The sequence below is a fragment of the Rhineura floridana genome, chromosome 3, assembly GCF_030035675.1.
Source record: "Rhineura floridana isolate rRhiFlo1 chromosome 3, rRhiFlo1.hap2, whole genome shotgun sequence".
Taxonomy (NCBI): domain Eukaryota; kingdom Metazoa; phylum Chordata; class Lepidosauria; order Squamata; family Rhineuridae; genus Rhineura; species Rhineura floridana.
The window spans coordinates 66,829,434-66,854,062 of record NC_084482.1 but is presented as its reverse complement, the minus strand read 5'-3'; the positions used below and the strand labels follow the sequence as shown (position 1 = coordinate 66,854,062).

Sequence of the window (24,629 nt, the reverse complement as noted above, 5' to 3'; positions counted from 1 at the left end):
GAACAATGGACAAGAACGAGTAGCGCTGTGACTAATGATGCAATTGGGTCAAAGCCGAATGGAAGCCCAGAGGCTGATGCGCACAGATGCGAAAGGAGGGTCCGGAGTTGTACGACGTACACAATAGGAACATGTAATGTGAGAAACAGGAACCAGGGAAAGTTAGAAATTGTCAAGCAAGAAATGGAATGCATCAACATTACAATACTTGGCGTGAGTGAATTAAAATGGATGGGAATGGGACACTTTCAATCAGGCAACTACAAAATATTTTATGCAGGAAATGAGAAATTAAGAAGAAACAGGGTTGCTCTAATAGTGAGAAGTGATGTAGCAAAAGCAATTAGGAACTATAACACAAGGTCTGAGTGAGTGATATTAATGAAATTTAATGGGAAACCTATTAACATAACCATCATCCAAGTCTATGCTCCAGGAATTGGAAAGATTTTCCGCAGAAGTACAGGAAGAAATTGATCACACACCAAAACAAGATGTGCTGATAATCATGGGGTATTGGAATGCAAAAGTAGGGAACACAGAAGAACTAGAAATTGTGGTAAAATGGGGCTTAGGAGATAGAAGCAGGAGAAAGTTTGATTGAATTCTGTGAAGCCAATAATTTGTTTCTCGCAAACAAAATTTTTGAGCAACCGAAAAGACGACTGTACTCATGGACATCACCAAATGGTCAATATAGGAATCAAATTGATTATATAATTGGTAGCAGAAGATGGAGAAGTTCCATACTTTTGGAGAAAACAAGAACAGGAGCAGACTGTGTTACAGATCATGAACTGGTAATATTGAAAATCAGAGTAAAGCTAAAGAAGAAGAACAAAGCATAATGCCAAAATACAATTTAAATAATATCCCAGAAGAATATAAAGATCAAATAAGGAACAGATTTGAGGCTTTAAACTTAGTTGATAGAGAATGGATTGAAGTCAGAGACATTATCAGGAAAGAATGCAAAAAGACAATAGCTCTACTTAAAAAGAGAGAAAGACCTCAATGGATGACTGATAAAACTCTTAAAATAGTTAAAGAGAAAAGGAAAGCAAAAGCAAAAGGAGACAGAAACATGGTCAGAACCCTAAATGAAATAATACAGCGACTAGTATGTAGGGACAAAGCTAACTATTACAGTAGTTATTGTTTAGAAATAGAAGAGGACAACAAAAAAGGTAAAACAAGAGCCCTATTCCAAAAGATTAGAGAAATGAAAGGGAAATTTAAACCAAGAGTAAGGATGTTGAATAATCAACAGGGGAACACACTGACTGACCGGGATGAAATAAAAGGAAGATGGAAGCAATACACTGAAGAACTACATAAAATAGTTGCCAGGATGACAGATTCAAACATGGAGGAAACATATGATGAAGAGCCACAAATTATAGAATGAGTGGTGAAAGCTGCTCTTAAAATACTTGGAAGAAACAAATCATCAGGAACAGATGGCATACCAACAGAGTTGCTACAAGCTACTGAGACTGAATCTGTCCAAATTTTGATAAATATTTGTCAAGAAATATGGAAAACTAAACAATGGCCCACAGACTAGAAGTGTTCAATGTACATCCCAATTCCAAAGAAAGGGGATCCCAGGGAATGCAGTAATTATAAAACTATTGCCTTAATATCCCATGCAAGTAAAGTAATGCTCAAGATTCTACAACAGAGGCTCTTACTATATATGGAGTGAGAAATGGCAGATATCCAAGCTGGATTAAGAAAGGGAAGAGGCACCAGAGATCATACAGTGAACATATGTTGGATGGAATGGAGCAAAGAATTTCAGAAGGAAATAACCCTGTGCTTTATAGATTACAGCAAAGCCTTTGATTGTGTAGATCACAAAAAAATATGGAATGCTTTAAAAGACATGGGGGTGCCACAGCATCTGATTGTTCTGATGCGCAACCTATACTCCAGGCAAGAGGCTACTGTAAGGGCAGAATATGGAGAAACCGATCGGTTCCCCATTGGAAAGGGTGCGAGACAAGGGTGTATTTTATCACCCTATTTGTTTAATCTATATACAGAACATATCATATGGAAAGCGGGACTGGACCAAGATGAAGGAGGTGTGAAAACTGGAGGGAGAAATATCAATAATTTAAGATCTGCAGACGATACCATACTACTAGCAGAAACCAGTAATGATTTGAAACGAACACTGATGAAAGTTAAAGAGAAAAGCACAAAAGCAGGACTACAGCTAAACATCAAGAAGAGTAAAGTAATGACAACAGAAGATTTATGTCACTTTAAAGTTGACAATGAAGACATTGAACTTGTCAAGGATTATCAATACCATGGCACAGTCATTAACTAAAATGGAGACAATAGTTAAGAAATCAGAAGAAGTCTAGGACTGGGGAGGGCAGCTATGAGAGAACTAGAAAAGGTCCTCAAATACAAAGATGTATCACTGAACACTAAAATCAGGATCATTCAGACCATGGTATTCCCGATCTCTATATATGGATGTGAAAGTTGGACAGTGAAAAAAGTGGATAAGAGAAAAATCAACTCGTTTGAAATGTGGTGTTAGAGGAGAGCTTTGTGGATACCATGGACCGTGAAAAAGACAAATAATTGGGTATAAGAACAAATTAAACCAGAACTATCACTAGAAGCTAAAATGATGAACCTGAGGTTATCATACTTTGGACACATCATGAGAAGACATGATTCACTAGAAAAGACAATAATGCTGGGGAAAACAGCAGGGAATAGAAAAAGAGGAAAGCCAAACAAGAGATGGATTGATTCCATAAAGGAAGCCACAGACCTGAACTTACAAGATCTGAACAGGGTGGTTCATGACAGATGCTATTGGAGGTCGCTGATTCATAGGGTCACCGTAAGTTGAAATCTCCTTGAAGGCACATAACAACAACAACAATGCTGGCTTCTAGACATTTCACCCTGTGCTAAGATGCCACTTGCTGTAGATGCAACTTTGAGTGAACAATGTGTGCTGAAGCTGCTTCAGTAGATGCCCAGATCTTCAATTAGCCTGTGATGAGGGGGAGGAAAGTTATTTATATTTGGAATTCCCTGCCTATTGACATCAGGCAGGCACCTTCACTGTATTCTTTTTGGTGTCTGCTAAAAATTACTGTTTAGGCAAGCCTATCCAGACACATAAATGTTGATGTGTTTTAATTTCTTTTTAGTTTACTGTTGTTTTAATAGTTTTTAAATATGTTTTAATTACTTGTTTGTAAATATTTTATTGATAATTTTAATGTTTCTTGTAATCTACTTAGAGGTTTTTTTGCAATCAAGTGATATATAAATTTTGTTAAATGAAACACAAGTATTTAAAATGTATATGCTGTCCTTCAATAAAAATATTAATATTAGTATAATTAATATTAATTCATGCCACTATATTAATAAAACAAAGTATCACAGTCGTACTGTGCTAATAGTATTGTGTAGGTATCAGGATAGGTGTTCAAACCCTATGAGTTTCATTGACAATTATCCAGGATTAATAACATGCAAAGTAGTTGAGAAACAATGAAAAAAAATAAAAATAAGTTATGTTGAGGATGCATGTGATTAGGACTAGCATGCATTCTCTTAAACCTATCTCCACCCTAATTCCCTCTACCTCCACCCTCTTCAGACTTTCTCTACCAACAGTCAACAAATTCCCATCACCCTACTGTTGCTCCACGCTCCCTTCAACGCTCCCCTCCTCTGCTTAATATCTCATACTCCAAATGATCTCCTCCTCCTTCCCCTCCAAACACAAACCCCAAACATGGTTAATTACAAAAAGTTAACCCTTTCAATCAAAGCGGGTTGATTTAGCATCAGGCAAACAGTTTTCAGTATGGTAACTCAACCTGCTTTGATTCAATAGCAGTTGAATGGCAGTGGCCCAGTTTGCACAGAACACTAAGCCAAACCATCCCTTAGCGTGAACAAGCAAATTTTGCAGGTTCCTGGAGAGAAAATCATGGCTCAAGTTTGTGGTTTAACACTAAGCTAAACCATGGCTTGCCTCACAGCACCATGGTAGAACAAGGAGGTGCCATCTTCTTTCTAGGAGCCAGCAGGTTTGCTCATTCATTAGAAGCCAGTCAGGTCACTGTGAATATTTTGAATCACTCAGGCAGGCAGTTCAACATATGCAAATTCAGCCCTTGAAATAATATGCTGATTTTATTCAGGGTTAGGTGGCAATGTGTTTTTTATTTATTATTTATTTAACAAAATATGTATACAGTTTAATTGTAAATAAAGTCTCCAAGCACTTTACAAGGAATGCAGTCAGATGACTTCTTTTTTAGAAGCTCACCTACAATGCAGATTGGGTTTGCCCTTAGCGGAGAAACCTAAAAGACTTGTTACATATTTTGTTGGGGTTAATGGTCTCTGTGAGGTGAAGTTGTTAGATTGAGACCTGGGTTCCAATTCCCACTCACCCATGAAGCTCACTCAGTGACCTTTGGACACTTGCTATTTCTCAGCCTAACCTACTTCTCATGGTTATTCTGCAGTTAAAACAGAATGTTGAGAGGGCCATGTACTGTGCCCTGAGCTCCTAGGAGGAAGGGGTAGAAACAAAAGCAATAAATAATTCCCGAGAGAAAGGGGAGGAGGATTTCTCCTCAGTCTGCTGCTATGAACACTGCTTCTTTACAAAAGGGAAATGGTTTAATTAGCTAAACAGCAATGACACTCACAAAATTTTATGAAACATGCCTTGAGCTAGAGAGAGATTCTCACTATTGAATCATGTTACAACATCCATCTGGGATAATGGTGTGGTTGGTATATGATCTTGAGAACTCCTCTGAGAATTTTAATCTCACTAGTTCATTGGCATGTGGTTCTGTTTGAAGGCTTTATTTCTGATTATTTCAAACTGTGAAAAAAATTAAGTGTTTCCTTCATATTGTAAATAATCTTTCAACATGAAGGTCACTCTAGGTTGAATAGTGGGTAGTCTCAGATTTCTGTGTCTTTGCGGGGAAGAGCTTGCAATTGGATTATCAGGGTCGAGTGAAACATTAATGAAGGCAGGATGGAAAATAAATTTCACTGCCATATATGGAAGGCAGGAGCCATTTGGCATTGACACCCTATTTCTGTACTCAGCCTGTCCACCAGCTGGTAAGTGCTGATGCAAAGGTAACTGATCTGAGGAAAAACATGGGTCCCTAATGTCCATAAAGAAACATTACTGGGTGAAGTTTTAAAAATAGAGGCCATCAATATGATGCACCCAAAGCTGTCCTGAGAGCTGCTCAGCTCTTGTAACAGTGTTGACAGAAAAGAGTGACACAAGTTTTAGTCTCCCATGCAAGAACTGTGCCTATTAAGATCAGCTTATGAAGTTGTGGGTGGCTGTTCCTTACACTTGAGTGGCAAGTCACTTTTCAACCTGACCAATAATAAGCCCTGTATAAATGAAATGGGTGACATGGGATATCTTTCTGCCAGTTGGTGAGCTAAAAGCCCACGTCAGAAATAAATTTTATTACCTCCATCATGGAAGCAATCCACTTCTTTTTGAGGACTGTTCCCTTTTTTAAAAAATGAAATAGGCATTTCCTTCCAGCTTCTCACTATATGGTGAAAACATACTGCTACCAGATCAATAACATAATTACTTAGCTATTTCTCTTTCTTTTTCTATTTAATATTTATGTACTAAACACATGCTGTACAAACCAGGGATAAAGGACACTAGAAATCAAAATAAAGATAAGAGCATAGGAAATCATTCAGCATGCACATCTCATGCAATACTGGCAGGAGAAATGGAGGGAAGAACAACTGCAATGTCAATATGATTAAGAAGATCAAAGTGCTTTGAGTCTCTGTGGACAAAGGCTAACCATGAGCAGCTGCAGAATTTAATTCAGTAGTGGACATGGCCTGTCCTGCAGGAAAAATACCAAGAAGTTCAAAGAACTCAAAGGAACTAAAGAGCAGAGAGTGGCAAGATGGAGCTACATCCCAGAGATTTGCATTTTTGACTGACATGGCAATATACGACATACCACCTGTCAACGTATTGAAGTTTAAGTCCTCATAATGAGCTGAAATTAAGGCAGGAGGTGTTTAGCCAGATGATCAGAAGAGAGTTCCTCACTGTTGCAACGAGAAGCAATAGCAGTGTGTACAATGGTGTGAGCTTCAGGAACTGGTGGCCATGGCACCACACGGAGCATGTAGGGGTAGGACTCAAGCATGTAGCAGTCAAGAAGTGGGCAGAACTAATATATGTGCATCACTGAGCCTCTGTAGAGGTGTTTGGCGGCCTGCTTCAGCATTAATCAACTATGCCATTAGCTTATGCAAGCTATTAGAGGCCTCTGGGCAGGCACTGGGTCAAATAAGAACCTAGCCTAAGAGATTAAGACACACCTGGAAATTGTGTAGTCAGTGTTTGCTTAAAGCAGGGGTATGCAACCTGAGGCCCTTGACCCAATTTCATGCAGGTGGCAAGGAGAGGGAGAAATATAAAGAAAGGGCTTGGAAAAGAAAAGAGAAAGGTGGCCAGAAGGGAGAGAAAGGGGTGCCTCACCCGTTTATGGCTCAGCCTGCCCACTTTTATTTCTGGCTCCACCCCCCACCAGCATGCAATTCCTGACAGATTTACCCCCAAAGAGTGCAGCCCTTAACCGAGAAAAAGTTCTTCACCTCTGGCTTAAAGTTTAGAAACAGGGCAGCTGTGTGGGGTTCCTGTAAGAGAGTGCAACTCTTAGTCTTTGTCAACTTGTCCCTACAGTATATAATCTCCAGTATGCATGTATGTGTGTGTGTGTGTATATATTTGCCATCTCCATGAATTCCTGCACATTGTCCACCCCACCCCAAATTCTGCCTCATGGGCAGCAGTTTGGAAAGCATCTCCTGAATTGCGTCAGAGGTTCTGAATGCCATGGCATTTTTGCTTGCACAAAATGAAGAGTTAGAATCAGGAAGGAGTGGAGTGGGCTTCTTGGATCACCTATTCTGATACAGGCTATCTTACCTAAACCATCCTTGAAAGATGCCCACCCATAAATCCTTATTTGGACACTTCTAGCTGCATGGGCATGTTCTCCGAGACCAAGTGGAAGAAGTTTTAAAAGGGGATTGGAAAAAGGAATGGATAGCACTCTCCTGCAGGTGATCTGTCTTATTCCCAAGACGCTAAGAATTATGAAAGTTTCAAGCATGGGAAAGTTCAAATATTTTATTTTGAACTGAATCCAGAGACAAAGGCTAAGAACCTAGTCATTTTACCTAGATCAGGTTTTAATTTCATTGCATAATAAATGGCAGGGATGGAAAATGTCCTATGACAATTTTAGATCTATCATACAGTGTTGCATTTCTGTCCTTTTTGCTATGCTTCTGCCTTAAACCCTTTTCTCTACTCCCCCTCCCACCATGAACTTCTCAGCCTTGTCATATTACTTACCAGCTGTGTAACGGGAACCCTTCAGCTGTTTTGATTTATGAGATATGAGCATGTCTGAGCTTCATCCTGTCCTTTGGAGACCCTGGGTCCAAATACCTGATGCTGGCTGGAGAGACAGAAGAAGTACATTAACCCTCTAGCTATAGTGAATAATTCGCTATGCTCCTTTCATAATTCAATTTTCCTGATTTTACCTCTGTCTTCAATATGCTGCTTCAGAGGTTCTAATGATGTTTCTCTGTCTCTCATTCAGTGACTGGTGTCATTCTCACATGTATTCAGTGCGTGGTTCAAAATTCCAAAGCTGAAAACCACGTACCATCTGCTCTACTTAGCCTCATGTGTCCATGTCCATGCTCAAATGTTCAGTTACACTCAAAGTTCTCTCCCTCATGGTACATCAACAATTCATTAAAGGATGTAATTTAGAACATCTCAGTGTTTCCTGGTTAAATCCATTCAATATTTTCAGCCCTATTTTCCTTTTAACAGTCACAGTTTGGGAGGAGACTTCCATGAGGATACCCCAAATAAGCACCACAACATTCTGGTAAAAAGAATACAAAAAAGTCCTCTTTCTAATAGCTTAATCTAACCCAACAGCACTATCTCTGCAGGGAAAAAACTTCTTTTAAGCACAGAAAGATCTAGCCTTACCATCTTCATGGTGCAGATCCTGGAAGTGTGTAGAGATGAGACATTCAGCTTGGGAGAGGGATGGCTCCAGCATATTTTGTTGTTGTTGTTGCTTACCCAGTGCCAAGATTCCTGAGCATTCTCTGGTTACAGGGAGAGCGGCTGAAGTCCAAGGATGTGCATTCCACTTCACACGTGCTGTTGGGAAAGGCTGATCCCTCAAGACATTTCTACTAATACTGAAAACATGGCTGAACACAACTCTACAAAGCTGAAAATCCCAGAGGGAATGTTTTTAGAAACACATTAATGCCTTGGCTAAAGCCGAGGCAGGCCAAAGTCTCAGTTATTAATCAGAATTTTAGAGCTATATCGCAAAGAATGGGAGGTTCCTCCAGATGACACTCAAATGCCACCATTCTACTCTAATTTTTTGTGCAGTACTTCAACACAGGGCTGGAACGGAGCAAACTGGGCTCTTCTGTTTCCTTGACTGGCCTCCCTTCCACTGAATTGCCCCTCAGTTTTGAGGGACGTGCTTCTTTATTGACCATGGCACTAGGCTTGAGGTATAGACTTTTCTTTGGGATTTTCACCTGGCAGCTCCAGTCCTGCTTCTCATTTCTCTGCACCTGATGTAATTCCACTTCCTACATATTTTATTTCATCTCTACTTTGATGATGTCAAAAAGAGATTTGCCCCTAATTTCAAGACAATCAGAATCTCACCTTTGGACTACGACATTAAGTGAATGTGGGAGTTTCTATTTCTCCCCCAACACCCCAATTCAATTATTTATTATTTATTTATTTGAACAGGTTTTGATCCCACTCTTCAGCCAAATAGATTTTCCAGAGCAGTTTACAGATCACTACAAATAAGACAGGCCCTGCCCTCAGGTTTATTATATATGAGAGAGAGGGGAGGAAATAAGCAAACTGAAGTACAAGTTCTGAATTACAAGTTTTTCTCATGACCGATTGGGGTGGAAAAGTTCAAGGAGAGGAGGAGCCAAACACGACAGGTCTTTCTGCTGTGCCAGCAGAATGGCTAATGGCTGCTGCCTGGTGACGGTTGAGGGAGGGAGGAGCCTGGCTTATCAGCAATGCCTCGTCTTCTTTTTCAATGTCTTCTTTTTCAACGTCTTCTTTTTCAGTGTAGCAAAATCATAATTAGTATGCTGTATAAAATGGTTTATAATACAAACTTGGGTTTATATGCCCAGGGATTAAATTCACTTTGATTTCTCACAAAAGGAAGTGTAGGGTCTCAATTAACCCTTGTGTATGTCATGGCCAATAGCTGATCACTTGAGACAAGTTGAAGAGTAACTGCATTTAGAAAAGCAGATGAAAGGCCTCTTTAGTCCCTTTTTGGATGCTGCAATACACTTCCAAGCTTGAAAGACCATTGCGGCTTTGTTGCAGCTGCCTCTCCTGGCTGTTTAAAACTGAATTAGCCTGTACTTTCAGTGTCTAGCTGCTAAATTAGGTTTATCTTGAAAGAGAATTAAATCTGGGAGAGAAGGAAGAGGATGGAAGAGTGGAATGGAGTATGGAATGAGAAGTGGTATGGAAACTCCATATGAAAACCAGTGGGCTATATTACATTATTCTAATGGAGGAATAGTTCACTGTGAAGGTGTAGGTGAAATAGTTTACTTGGATTAATTTATTCCTCGTGTACAGAAAAGCACCAAATGTCTTGAATTTTCCCAAATAGTACAATACATGGGATTTAAAAGCAGTTCACTCCAAAGCTGGTTCAAATCATTTTGTAAACACTTTTTATTTACAGAAAAAACATTTGAACTAAATAGAACCTATGGAACATATAGATTTACAGAGTATTTATAAACAATCATATTCTTGTCTCATTGCACAGGCCAGTAAAGGATTACTGATACGGAGCGTATCAGGGAAGGAAAGAGAGAGCAGAGTAAACATGGGATGTTTCTGTAGAGCCAAAAAAACTCCCAGAAGACATCTTGATGTAACCAAGGAAGTTTAGTGTGGCATGCCCCATTACCCCTGTCCCATAATTCTTGTCTCAAGATCCCTGATTTATGGGTGCTTATGGCTTTTGTAAGCTTTTTGCATAGTACAAGGAATCTAAGAGAGTTCTGTTTGTTTCACTAAACTCAAATTGCAGGCTTCTGATGCTGTTTGGGATGAAAAGCTGGGACAAGACTGATGTGTTGCTCGTGGGGGACAAGAGAAGGTTGGGAGATATGGACCTGGTGTATAATAGGGTAAAATTGCCCCTGAAAGACCAGGTCCACAGCCTTGGGGTCATTCTTGACTCCCAGCTGTCCATGGAGGCTCAGGTTTCGGCAGTGAGCCGGGCGGCTTGGTATCAACTTCATCTGATACGGAGGCTGCAACCCTACCTTCCTGCCCATCTGCTCCCACGGGTGATACATGCTCTGGTCTCCTCCTGCTTAGACTACTGTAATGCACTCTATGTGGAGTTACCCTTGAAAACAGTCCAGAAATTACAGCTGATACAGAATGCGGCAGCACGTTTGATTAAGAACAGCCGTCGCCGTGATCATATCACTCCGGTGTTAGTAGATCTACACTGGTTACCAGTTGTCTACCGGGCCCAATTCAAGGTGTTGGTGTTGACTTTTAAAGCCCTATACGGTTTCGGCCCAGTTTATCTAAAGGAGTGCCTCCAGCATCACCAATTATGCCGCCCAACAAGATCAGCCACACAAGACCTTCTCTCGGTCCCACCAGTTAAAACAGCTAGGCTGGTGCGGACCAGAGAGAGGGCATTTTCGATTGTGGCCCCCACCCTCTGGAATTCCCTTCGTTTGGATGTTCGTCATGCCCCCTCCCTGATAAGTTTCCGCCGGGCCTTGAAGACCTGGCTGTTCAGGCAGGCCTATGGGACTTTTGGGACGGGTTAGTTTTTAATATTGTTTAGTTTAATTATTGAATGTGGTTTTTTGGTTTTATATTGTATTTTATTATGTCAGTGTACGTCGCCTAGAGTGACCGTTAATTCGGCCAGATAGGTGACTCATAAATAAAATTTTATTATTATTATTATTATAAATCTTCTTTAAGAAGATTGTTTGTCTCTGCCTAGGACAGCAGACTGTTTAATAGTCAAAACAATGAGAGCATCGCAAGGAGGGGGAAAGTTGTCCCAGCTGCATTCTCAGGCTGGCCTGTAGCAACGTCAAGGTCACTGAGTGGTAAACAAAAGTTAGAAGTGTAAGACCAGAGACACTAATTCCTGGGAAAGTTAAAAATCTCACAGGTATAGGTGCCACCTGTTCCCCCTCCCAGAGGGTCTTTTGGGTATAAATAAAGGACCCTCGAGGGCAGATAAGCCTGACCATCGACTAGAAGCCTCGGCACCGGCCTTCAGGGAAAGAGTGGTGCTGTATAAATCAGAACAGGGCCCTAAGGGATCTCTCCACAGTCAGCTGTCTGGGGGGCTTCCAGCAGGGAAAAGGACAATTTAAGACAACCTCTGTGCTCTTTAATTGTTTTAGTGCCTCCTTGTCACAAGTAACAGCTTTGCTTCAATAAAGAACACTCAATTTTCCTACTTCACAAGTGTTTTTCATGGTCATTCAGATCCCGAACTTACTTGCCTCAGGGAAGGGAAAAAACCTTTGGCAAAACAGTTTCAGAATCATTCATAATGTGTCAGGCTCAGAATTTTTGATTGAGAATGTTATTTGTATCAAATCATGCCAGACAGCCAAGAATCTGTCTGCCCTTGATTGTCTTTGAATAACTCTAAGATGGTGTGTCAATTATTCCATTACTGCCACCATCCATAATTTCCCATTCCATCCATCCAGAGTTAGGCCTGTAACATCCTTCCAATCATGGGTGATTAATAAACATGCCGCTACAGGTATGACCTTCTGCAGATCTTTGAAATTTTTTACAAATTACTTCCTTCAAATATGTAGGACCGACAGAACCCTGTAGTCTTTTATAATGTTGTAATTTATAATTAGGCTCATTTCAGATGAGACCAAATTCCAAAAAGCCCTTTTATTTTTAAGTAAAACAATTAAGAGTCTGTCTATATGATGCATTATCCTGAGATGGAAAACCCATAAACTCATTTCTGATTTATTTAGGAATATAGGATGCTGCCTTATACCGATTCAGACCATTGGCCAGGGGTGTATTGGGCAGTAAAGTGAGTAAAAGAAGAATGACTCCTGATAAGACAAGGAACCTTATTTTTGGCTGCAATCTACCCCACTTACAAAGGAGTAAGGCCCATTGAATTCAGTAGGACACTTCTGAGTAGACATGGTTAAGATTGCGCAGTTACTAATTTTTCTTACAAGAGAAGTCCCTGAGCAGCAACTAGATGTTCCAGGTAGCCATTATGTGTGGGGTTGGGAGTTTGGTTGAAGGAAGGTAGACCAGTTTTGCTCCCTTAAGTTTTTAATTTCACACATATTTGGAATTCTTAATTTATTAATGTGGAGCCAGTACAGTTTACAAGTGGTATGTTTGGAGTAGAATTAGGAAGACCCTGGTTCAAATCCCCACTAAGTCAAGAAACTCACTAGCTGACCTTGTGCTAGTCACTATTTCTCAGTGTAACTGCGTCTTTCACATTGTTGTAAAGATAAAATGGAGAGAACTATGTATGCTACCCTTTGTTCCTTGGACAAAGGGCAGGGTATAAATGTAATGTGCTAATTTGTTTAGAAGAAGGTTTTAATCCTAACCCTAAAGCAAATTCAAAACTTGGTCACTCAAAATTTAGATTAAAAAAAAATGAAATTCAAATTTAAAATGTGAAAATAGTGAAGTGTAATATTTCAGTAATTAGAGACATTAAATTCCTATAAATTAGTGCTTCAGGGTGTTTCTGATTTGGAATATAAATACATAAAGCACTAATTGTAGCAAAGAGAACTACAAATGCAATCCTGAAGTCAGATGTGAAATTCATAATACCTTTGCTCCTAACCATTAGGCATGCTTAATTCCCAATGGGAAAGAGATGGCAAACAGTTATGGTGGGTCTTTGTTTATGACAGTGGAGAGAAAGTATGCTCACAGCTTGCTCTGCCTGTGCCCACATTTTAGAGGAAATCATCTGGATACTTTGTATTATGTTGGAAGCCAACAGTGGAGTGCCAAATGTCCTTGTTATGTGAATAACTCCCTCTTTAATAGTGAGGCATTAGAAATATCCTCAAACAATCTCAATGGCCACATGTCTGGATTGGGCCTTCTCTATGCATGTAGACTATATTCCAGAAGGAATGCCTTTGGCTGGTTCACAACACAAACATAGCCAGAGAATGCATGGCCTGCGATCCTTGTTGGCCTTACAACAATGAGCAGACAAAGGCAAACATGATGTGCTAATTGAGGGCAACATTTCATGAATTTATAGGTCAGGCTATCTACCAACTGCTAAAATGGCTGAGGAAATAGCTTGCCTATTTCCCTGGGAATATATTCCAAAGATGTTAACACATGTCCTCTTCTTGTGTCATTAAAAGGTTGTGTAACTCTATATCTGTTGACCACATAAAACAAAAGGCCTTCTAATTTAAATGATGTAGATATGAAAGTAACCTGCAAGGGAGCTAGGGGATGCAATTAAAAAGACACTTATGCATCACAAGAAAAGAAACAAAAAGAAATGTGGATGAAAGAGGATATAGATTTGGATAAAATTTGCATATGCTAATTTATAGGTATAGATGCGAATATAGAAATTATGATTTCAATTTAAATAGAAAAACAATACATCTCACCATAACGGGGCAGACGATGACCAGATTACACGTGCACCTACTAGTTTGCTATTTAGGTGCTAACTATTTATGGGCAACATCAAGGCCTCTGCTGTCACTTCTTATGGTTCTTTGTTTTCAAACCCGATACAGACCAAAGAGCACCTTTCAAGAGAGGACTGTCCTATGACAGTCCTCTTTATAGAAGACTGTCCACTGTAAAATAGGACATAGATAGAAATTGAACCTAAACCCTGCTGCATCAAACATCTGCTATAACAGGGATTTTAAAGTTTCAGGAAGACACTGTGTAGAAAAAGTAACTAAAAAGGAATAGCAGGAAAAGATATGGGTTGCACAAGTTACTTTCAAAACAGATTTACCCAGATGACAAATGATTGTGTAACCAGAAAATGTGAGCATATTAAGCATTTAATTTTAATCCTGACTGCATGGCATCACCTATATGGTGACAAACTGCTCCCAGGGCCAATATCTTGAATGGAGGGTGGGAATGAGAATAGTCCTGTCCTAATGTAAATGTGAAAAAGAAGTGGGAGAAAAGGCATGACATGAAGCAAGGAATAATGGGAATTAGTGTTTTTTGAGCAAAGGTGCTATGGTATAGTGTGGAAAATGCAACCTTTAAATATCTAATGCCAGCATCCCCACTTCACTTTGTTAATTTCCTCTCTTGTACACCACAGTTAATTATATGTGGGCCATGGCCTCCTCTATTATATTCGGCCACCCCAACATGTGTATAACCATTCAAAAGAAGAAGAAGAAGAAAGCAGCCATTTTGGGCTGAGCTGGACTTTTGAAAAGAATTGTGGAGCTTGCATGAAATTATGATGTGATACAATGAATGTCTAAAAATGAAGAAAATTTCACCTGCACTCCTCCTTTTTCTATTTTTCCCTACCTGCATCACAGCCCACTTAAAAGATATACTGCTTTTCTTTTGTTTGAAATTGGTAATTATTAAAAAGAAGATAAGTACATATAAGTAAACATACACATATTTCCAATTTTCAACCTGATTCACACTGGGCTAGCCCTGTTCAAATCACTTTCAGCTGAGGAGCTTTTTTACACACTAAATATAATAAGCTGTATTGGTCATAGAACAGTGGATTTTGAAGATGTAAAACTATTGTTTTAAAATCACATTGTGATGCATGCTGACTCCATGCTCATAAAGTAAGAGGGGTAGATGTCTCATGTGGGCTGAATACCTTCAGAATGGAATGCGGATGGAATAGGGAGTGGGGAAAAGGCAGAGCTTGGAAAAGTTACTTTTCTTGAACTACAACTCCCATCAGCCCCAGCCAGCATGGCCACTGGATTGAGCTGATGGGAGCTGTAGTTCAAAAAAGTAACTTTTCCAAGCTCTGGTGTTGGAACCATTGTGTTTATGGTGTATTGTCTGGAATACGATTATGCAAACATCAGGGGCATCAATGGATGACAGGTGACATAACTTTCCCTCCATGTAATGCCACGATGTGATCCTTAACATCCATACTTAACTTATAGAGGAGGCTTGCATGGTATAATAATAATAATGTTTATTTGTTGTTTACTACAATTAGCTGAAACAGACTTATATGGCTAAATATGGAGAAGCCACTTTTCAGTTTATGTCTTCCCTCACAGTGAATCTTGGGGCATTCATTGCCTTGAAACTCTTACATAATTTTTTGGCTGAGGAGATAAAATTGAGAAGATCATTCTCTAGACTTTGCCTTGAGGCTTAAATGAGTTTTGACTCTCAGCAGCTGAGTGTCCACTCTGCAGAATGCGTTCTTCCTATTTTAAGTGTTGGGGTCCTTAAAACACACGCATACGCATACACATACACACACACACACACTCAAACTGCAAAAACAAGGGGCAAGGAATGTACAAATCTGACAAATTTGGTTCCTCTCATTCTCATTTTTCCAGTTTGTCACTTCAGTTTGTGGTTGTTCGTTTTTTAAAAAAACCTCATGAAAATTCTTCTAGTGCACATTTGTTCTAACATACAGATTTTTGTATGCAATTTTACCTTATATACATTTAAAAAGCAATTTAATACAATGTATTTAAATATTTTTACCTATATAATATATGCATTCTTGTACACATTTTTCAGTTAAAGAACTGCATTGCAAAATGCAGACAAGTACAAATATCAAAGGATAGCTGTGTAAGTTTGTGTATTGTTTTAGGAAGAACAAATTAGGTAGATTCACATTAAAATGTGAACCAAACACACACACACCTGTAGGCAAGGGGGACTAGGGTTGCCAGGTCAGAAGCATCCCAAACCCTGAGATTTCAGGGGCGTGCCCTAGTGATGTCATAGGGGTGGGCCATAATGTTGTAATTACACATGATACATTAAGCATTAACCACAGTTGCTTGGAGCATACCACTCAAACAAAAAATAAATTCTGTGATTGGAAATTAAGATAGCAATCTTTGTTAAATGAGGGTGTTTCCCGGTCCAGCTGAAGTGAGGGGAACATTCCTTCTCACCTGCTTAGAGAGCATGGGTAAGGAACATTTAATCTAGCCTACTTGCTTCTGGCAAGAAGGGTTTAAATGCCCTCAGGCCAGGCTAGTCACCATAAGGCCATTGGAGGAAGAAAGCCTAATGTTGTGGAGATGTTAGATGGGAACACTCAGGACTAAAGATGGATGGCCCTGAAGGCTGCAATTCTAAACACACTTACTAAAGGACTAAGCCCCATAGAACTCAAAAGGACCTACTTCTGAGTAGATATGATTAGGATTGTGCTGTTCGTAAAGCTTGACTAGGGATTCTCTGCAATGATATCCATATCAAAGCAGGGTTGGCAACCCCCTGCTTGGAGTGCCCTTCCTGCCTTTTAACGTGGCTGCTCCAAACTTCTTTATAGGCTTGACCCTTCACTGCAGTCAGAGGTTTGAGAAATAAGTAAGAGTTAAGAAGATTCTCTACTCTTTCCTGTCTACTCTGTGGGCTGCTATAAACTCACTTTGACAGCCAACCTAATTCCAGAGGGTAATAACTGACAGAGAGAAAACACAGATGGTTTGGTCTATCTTCACAGGCAGTAGCTTGGGAACAACAGCAATTGAAGCCCCACTTCCCAGTATGTGAATTCTCTTTTACCACTCTTGGGCAAGAAACAAACCCTCATGCAAATAACAAGGTGCATCATCAGTGGGTTTAAGGGGGTTGAGCTGACCACATGGAACCATTGTTGTTGCTTCTATGGATGTAAGAGAGTAAGTCAGAGGCAAATAGAAAAAGAAAAGATAGCAATGATTTCGTAAATGCAATACTATACCAACCACAACAAGATTCCTATGTGTAAGACAGAAAACTCAGCATCCCACAACCAGTCAGGCTTCCTAACCGAAACTAAAAAAAAATCCTGGCAGCCAGTGAGCTAAGGTCACAGAAATCCCCATGCAGCACAACCTGACCCGGGGCCTATAGTTAGTGAAGAATGCTGCGGCATGATTGCTGACACGAGTGAGACCCTATCAGAACATAATACCTCTGCTCTGAAATCTGCACTGGTTGCTGATTTGCTACCAGGCCAAGTTCAAGGTGTGTTTTCCATGTTATAGGTTCCACATAGTACTTGCTCTGCTCTTGTAAGAAATCGATCCTTTAGTGTGGCAACACCTACGCTATGGAACTCCCTGCCTATTAACACTAGGCAGGTGCTTCGTTGTACTCATTTTGGCACCTGCTAAAAACATTTTTTGTTAAGGCAAGCTGACCCAGGCATGTAGAAGCTGTTGTGTTTTTTTATCTGTTTTTAACTCATTGTTGGTTTTATTATTTTGAATGTTTTTAAATACCTGTCTTTAATTGTTTCTGCCAATAATTTCATTGTTTTAATTCCTTCTATAAACTGCTTTGAGGGTTTTTTTTTTACAAGAAGTGGTATATAAATGTTGTAAATAAAATACCTGAATAAATTTTGGAGTCACTGTGGCCCTTGGGTCTCTTTCCTCTTTTAGGCACAAAGTAATCTGCCTTATACCGAGTCATACCATTTGATACCATCTAGTTCAGTACTGATGACATGGACTAGCATTGGCTCTCCAAGATTCCAGGCAATAATCTTTTCCAGAGATTGAATTTTGGACCTTTGCATGCAAAGCATGTGCCCTACCACTGAGCTACAGCCCTGTTTAAAAAAGTATCTTTTAAAATTGTTCTTTTCAATTCACTAATGAATGCACACCATTCTAGGGCAGATCCACACCATACCTTTAAAGCACATTCAACATACATTTGAAGCAGATGAACCCCACCACAGAATCATGAGAACTGTAGTTTGTTAAGAGTGGTAGGAACTATAACTGTGAAGGGGAAACTACACTAACCAGAATTTTTGGTTGGGAAGTCATGTGCTTTAAATGCGAGTTGGATGCACAATAAATGTATTAAATATTTATTGAATATTAGGCAGGCACCATCTCTGCTATCTTTTTGGTGCCCTTTGAAGACTTTCCTCTTTCAACAAGCCTTTTAAGTTGAGACCTATCCCAGTCTGTGTCTGTGTTAGAATTGCTTGTTAATGTTTTTTTAAATAATGTTTTTAAAGCTTTTTTTTAAAAAGTTTTCTTTTAATGTATTTTAAGGTCTGTTTTTAATGATGTTTTTATGATGGGATGGGATGGGATTGGGAGGCACTGTTTTATGGTGGCTCCGGTCCTACCTGACAGACAGGACCCAGAAAGTGGTGCTGGGAGACTACTGCTCGACCCCCTGGCTGTTGGCCTGTGGGATACTGCAAGGTTCCATTCTGTCTCCCATGCTCTTTAACATTTATATGAAACTGCTGAGAGAGGTTACCAGGAGATTTGGAGTACAATGTCATCAATATGCTGATGACACTCAGCTCTATCTCTCCCTACCACCTGATTGCAGGGAGGGAGTGGTCATCCTAAACTGGTGCCTGGAGGTTGTGAAGGGCTGGATGTGGGCTAACAAACTGAAACTTAATCGAGACAAGATGGAAGTACTGCTGGTCAAGGGAAAAACTGCATCAGGGATGGGGTTGCAACCTGTTCTGGATGGGGTTGCACTCCCCTTGAAGGAGCAGGTCTGCAGTTTGGGAGTCCTCCTGGATCCTGCTCTGCTGCTTGAATATCAGGTGGCTGAGGTAGCTTTTGAGGAGTGCTTTTGGCCAACTCAAACTGGTCTACCAGCTGTGTCCGTTCCTGGAGGCAGTTGACTTGGCCAGAGTGATACATGCATTAGTGACATTGAGGCTTGATTACTGTAATGCACTCTATGTGGGGCTGCCTTTGAAAACGGTTTGGAAATTGCAGTTGGTTTGAAATGCAGCAGCCAGAATGTTCACTGGAGCATGGCACAGGGAGCATATCACCCCTGTGCTTTATCGACTCCACTGGCTCCCAATTTGTTTCCGGGCCCAATTCAAAGTGCTGGTTCTGACCTTTAAAGCCCTAAATGGCCTTGGACCAATGTACCTGAGGGACCACTTATGCCCATATGTAGCTGCCTGGGATTTAAGATCATCTGCCTCTGGTCTCCTCTGCGTGCCTGGAGTGTAAGATGTTAGATTGACAGGCACGTGGGAGAGAGCTTTTTCAGCTGTGGCCCCCAAGCTTTGGAATACTTTACCCCAAGAGGTTCACTCTGCTCCCTCCCTGTTGGTTTTCCAGAGACTTCTGAAAACAATCTTGTTCCAGAGAGCCTTTGGGAGGGATTGAAGGTAGAGCCTGACACTGATTTTATGCCTTCTGCATTAAATTTTGCCTTTGTAGTCCCTTTAGTGTGTGTGTATATATGTGTATATGTGTGTGTGTGTGTGTATATATATATATATATAATTTTATGTATTTTGTCTTTTATGTATTTTAAATTTATTTTAATGTTTTTGTGATTTTACTGTTTACAATTTTATTATGTACATGTTTGATTTTATTTTTGTAAGCCGCCCTGAGTGCCCTATTATAGGGTACAAGGGCGGGATAGAAATATTTTAAATAAATAAATGTGTTAAAGTGTTTTTAGTGCTTCTGTTTGCCGCCCTGGGCTCCTGCTGGGAGGAAGGGCGGGATATAAATCAAATAATAAATAAATAAAATTATGTGGATCCGCATTATTTCATAAATTTTGCCTGCATTTAAATCATTTTAATTAAATTTTAAAATAATAAGCTACAAGTTTACTGGGTGACCATGGGCTATGCACCATCTCTCAGCCTAATCTGCCTGTCAGGGTGAAAACAACAGAGGGAGACCATGACCACCCCAAGGAAGAAGGGCACACTTAAAATGATGAGGAAATAATAATTTGTAAGTAAAATTTTATAACCATAGTGTGAAGTCAGATACTTGTAAAGACATAGTATGAAGAAATATTTATATAAGCTTGACTGTCTCTCCCAGTAAATGTTTATTATTTACACAACCTGTAAAGATATTTATAGTGCAATTCTATGCATGTTTACTCAGAAGCAAGTCCCAATGTATTCAATTGTGCTTACTCAGACAGGGAAACATGCACAGGACTGCAATTCAGTGATAAGGAACTTCACTCACCCAATCCAAAATTCTGAATCATGCCACTTTAAGCTGTTTTGCAACTGTTTTATGCTTGTTGTATGGTTATTCGATTTTAAAAGGCTTTATTTCTTGTTGTGAGCTGCCTTGGTTTCCAACCCTACCTCACAGGGTTGTTGGAAATATTCCATACACACACACACTGGAGATGTAAAAATACATATACACGTCATATAATAGTTTATTGTTAAAACCAGTTGGTCATTGCAGAACATTTTTTAAAAAAATTAATATTAGTTTCCTGTCAAATAAAAGCAGTGACGCTTAAGTAAGCCCTGCCTAACTGCTTTTTAAAAAAAAAAAAAAGATCAGAGGGGGAGAGAAAGATTTATAAAACAATCCTTTTCTATGTGCACTCAAATGTCCCATTGATTTTCAGCACAATCCTAACCATATCTACTCAAAAGTAAGTCCTACTGAATTCAATGGGGTTAACTCCCAGGTATGTGGAATTAGCATTGCAGCTTTACTCCCAGAAAAGCTTCATATTGAGAAGGTTTTCAAAGCAGGTTATAAGACAAATAAACTGCCCTCTTCAACAGTCCAGTAAAATTTAAACTTGTTTGACTCCTTGATTAGAAGATCATAACACTGCAGCATGTACACTTTTTAAAACTTCTGTTCAAACAGTATTTGAAAGATAAAATGTATAATATGCCATTTTTGCAAGTAATTAAAAAAACCCTGCATGCACACTCTTATTATAACTAAAATTGTTTACTGTGTATTGCCCACCAAGATCCTGCTGTGACCTTCTGTTGTAGTACAATCCTATGCATGTTTATTCAGAAGCAAGTCCCAATCCTGTACAGAGATAGTACTCTTTATGCTGCTGAAATCTATATATTATACTTAATTCCTGATGCAAAACAAGTAGGAAAAGGTAATTGTTCTCAGAACTTGAAATGGGGATTAGGTTTTGCCTCGGGGAGTCAACAAATCTTGTCAATCACAACCCTGACTTCAGTTATTGGCGAAAACCCTGAAAGGGCAGGGATTAGAGCAGCCTGTACTAACAGAAGTTGCGGGGTGTGTGTGCAACGATCCCACCTTTGGCTCCACCTGTCAGGTTCCCACCTGCTTGTGGCTACCGCCTTTCACTAGGCACCACCTCAGGACACCACCAGTCAGGATCATCGTTATTATTTTTTTCTCACTCCACTCTAGCACAGATGTCTCAAGATCCCATGGCTAGGCAGCACCACCAGCCACTCCCTGTAAACAATACTTGTAGAGACTTCGCCTTAGTCTCCCTATGGCTTGTTACTTTGTGTCTGGGTGCCCTTGCTGTCCACAACCCCCTGTATCTTTGTCTATAAAGCATACAATCCTGGGTTGCTCTGGATACTTGACGATGTTACAGTTTCTTCTTTCACCACTGCCACCATTAGATACAGTTTCCCTTCAGCCTTGGTAATTACCCTGCCCTCCCTTCTGGTCTGTGTATTTCCAGCCAAGGATCAGGCTTTTGGTAAACCAATAAAAGTATTTATTTGATAACACTAGGAAATAAGATTACTTTAGGAATGTTTAACAAGCGTATGGTTTCATATAATGTAACTCTTATGTTTCCAATTATATATATTCTGTCCAAATATCAGCCTAATAGAATCCAAACCTCCCTCAGAACTCTGTCAACTCAATCCCAACTGCCTCCCACTTCAACTCCTTTCCAATCACTCTCCTCTCAACTTCCCCCAACCAACTCCCCAACTCAACTGTCATCATCTCATTTATACCTTCAGCCATTCAAACCCTCAACCAATAATCATCCAACATTCTCCCACATTCTAGCCTATGTACTCTCCCCTCTTACTCAATTCACTTACCATATATCCCTATATAAACCCGCACTTACCATATTTACAGTTTTTAACATATAAGGACATCGCAGGGGGGGCCCCTGACATTTTTATTTATATCTTTTGAACCAGTCCACCTAGAAACTTAATTTTTTAAAAAATGAAAGCTAACAGTCCGGAGATTAAAGTGACTCACCCAGAGACCTGGAGAGGACCCCCAAAAACTGGAGTCTCCAGGCAAAAACCAGAGACTTGGCAACCCTTTGGGGGACAGTAGCATGGCTGTCCTCTCAGAACAAGGCTACAGTCCTGTTAGTTATGTGTAGATTTGGTATAATTCATTTGTGTTTGAATTGGGTCTTGCAAGATTGTCCCACAGAGGTTAAAGTTCAAAATGAGCATACTTTTAACTGATTGTCTGAAGAAGCCTTCCATAAGACAAGGGTTATGGAATATTACCTAGTATGATATCTCTATGGAATCTGATTTCCATAGAGTCAGACCGAGGTACAATCCAGATGAATGAAAAACATTATGTAACATTTTATGTATGTATGTATGTATTGTTTAAAATGTATAAGCTATCCATCCAAATGAGTCTTAAAAGTAACCAGATTTCCCCTCCAGTGATTCATTGAAATGTGTGTTATACCAAACACATTGAATTATAGCCAAGATCCTTGATTGTGTGAGATAAGGAGTAAATTAGCTACTATAGCAATATTATGTTTAATAATAATTACCCTAGTTTTCTAATTATCATTACATATTTTAAAATGTGTACAATGTCCTGAGACAGAAATGCCTCTCTGAAAGATGCAGCCCTTCTCAATCAAAGTAATCAAATCTGCTTGATATTTGAAAGGTGATGATCAATCAGTGTTTCTAAGCAACACATTTTCTCAAGATAGATTTTCACTTTTAATCTTTCCAGGAGCAGAGGCTGCAAAAGCAGTATTTAGGGTCTTTTTACCAGGCATGTCCCTACAGAAATATAATTATGATAAGAAATGTGCAGGTAAACATCTTGAAGGAAGTCTGCCTATCCCTATATTAATCTGAAATGAAGGATATTCATTATTTTTATACAGGCTAGAAAATATCCATCATTCATCTAACATATATTAAAAGACTTCTGACCAAAGAAGGCCCTGTATTATACTGCAACAGCAAGATCTATTCAAGGGAGAAGTGTCTAAGCACTATAGATGGGCTATGTGAGGGTATCGTTTCTTTAAATGAACCTGTAATGTGTAAAACAAATGTATAAATCTCAGGGTTCTTATATTTGGCACAGATCATATTCCCTCTGCAGCTGACAAACATATGTTGTACTCACTCACTCTCTTGAGAGCCCCAAACACCCATCACAAGTAATAACATGTCAGCGAAAAATAAGCTTCTTATGGCTGAAACCTAACCCTAGGGAGCAGTGATAATGACATATGTAAAAATAGCTTAGCTGAACTACTAATTCCTTGGAGACATGCTTGTGAAGGAATTGCTGGTCCCAGGATAGGAGCATAAATTTTGATACCAAATCAGGCTCCTTTGCTAAGGGTAGTTTCTCTTGTGTGTGTGTGTGTGGGGATCTCTTAAGCAAGGATGTACAGGGTTTTTTTTTTTTTTTTTTTAGAAACATCTCAGAAGAAGAGATAAGGTCCACCTCTTCATCACTGTTCTTCCCCAACCCAACTGGTTGCTTTGAATTGCCGAATCATCTCCAGAAAAAATATAAAACACTACAGAGGCAGAGCCCCCCTGCTTGCTTCACTTGCCAACCCCCACCCCCAAACACACAAACACCCTAGGCACCCCCAAATACATACACACCAGGCACACACACACACCAGGCACCTCTAAACACACACACACCACGCACCTCCAAACACACGTACACACCACAGGCATCCCCAAACACACACACACACACCAGGTACTTCCAAACGCACACACAGGGACTCACAAAAAGACAGAGGTACTCACAAATCTTACCAGCCTCCCACCTGCCCAGGCTGCCACTGCCACTGCCCTGCCTCTGATGCTTACCAGCCTTCTACGCCCCTGCCCTGGAAGCCGCCTAGGCCACTTACCAGCATTCCCCACTGCCCCTGGCTTTGAGCCCAGCACGGTTTGGCCTTCCTTCCTTCTCTTCCCCACTTCCTTGCTACCTTCCCTCCTGCCCCCAGCCTTGAGCCCAGCATGGCTGCTATATATAGGACAAAGTTCAGAAACACAGGGCAATCTCCTATGCCCAATATAAACTGCTCACACTGGATGCAAGGATTTAAACCTGTTTTCTTATAAGCAGAGTAGACAGTCAGTGCCAGGTAATGATTTTATATAAGCAGCTGCCTGTTATAAGAATGTACAGTATGTATGCTGTGATCATGATCATTACCGGTGCAGTCACGCTGG

The 24,629-nt window shown here is 39.9% G+C and overlaps 1 protein-coding gene across 21 annotated transcripts in view; it reads right to left on the bottom strand.

Annotated features, from left to right (window-relative positions):
• The window catches only part of ADPRM (ADP-ribose/CDP-alcohol diphosphatase, manganese dependent), a 151,383-nt gene extending 127,063 nt beyond the window's left edge, over window positions 1–24,320 (bottom strand). For 13 of the 21 annotated variants that reach the window (XR_009761323.1, XR_009761326.1, XR_009761328.1 and 10 more), the window contains exons 1-3: window positions 24,198–24,252; window positions 8,102–8,278; window positions 7,445–7,550 (exon numbers count right to left, since the gene is read on the bottom strand). The gene's annotated coding sequence lies outside the window, so the exon portion shown is untranslated. Of the gene's footprint in view, window positions 1–7,444; window positions 7,551–8,101; window positions 8,279–24,197; window positions 24,253–24,304 lie in introns of those variants that run through there. The other 8 variants (XR_009761333.1, XR_009761332.1, XR_009761329.1 and 5 more) reach the window with 4 other exon arrangements.
• Window positions 24,321–24,629: the final 309 nt, after the last annotated feature.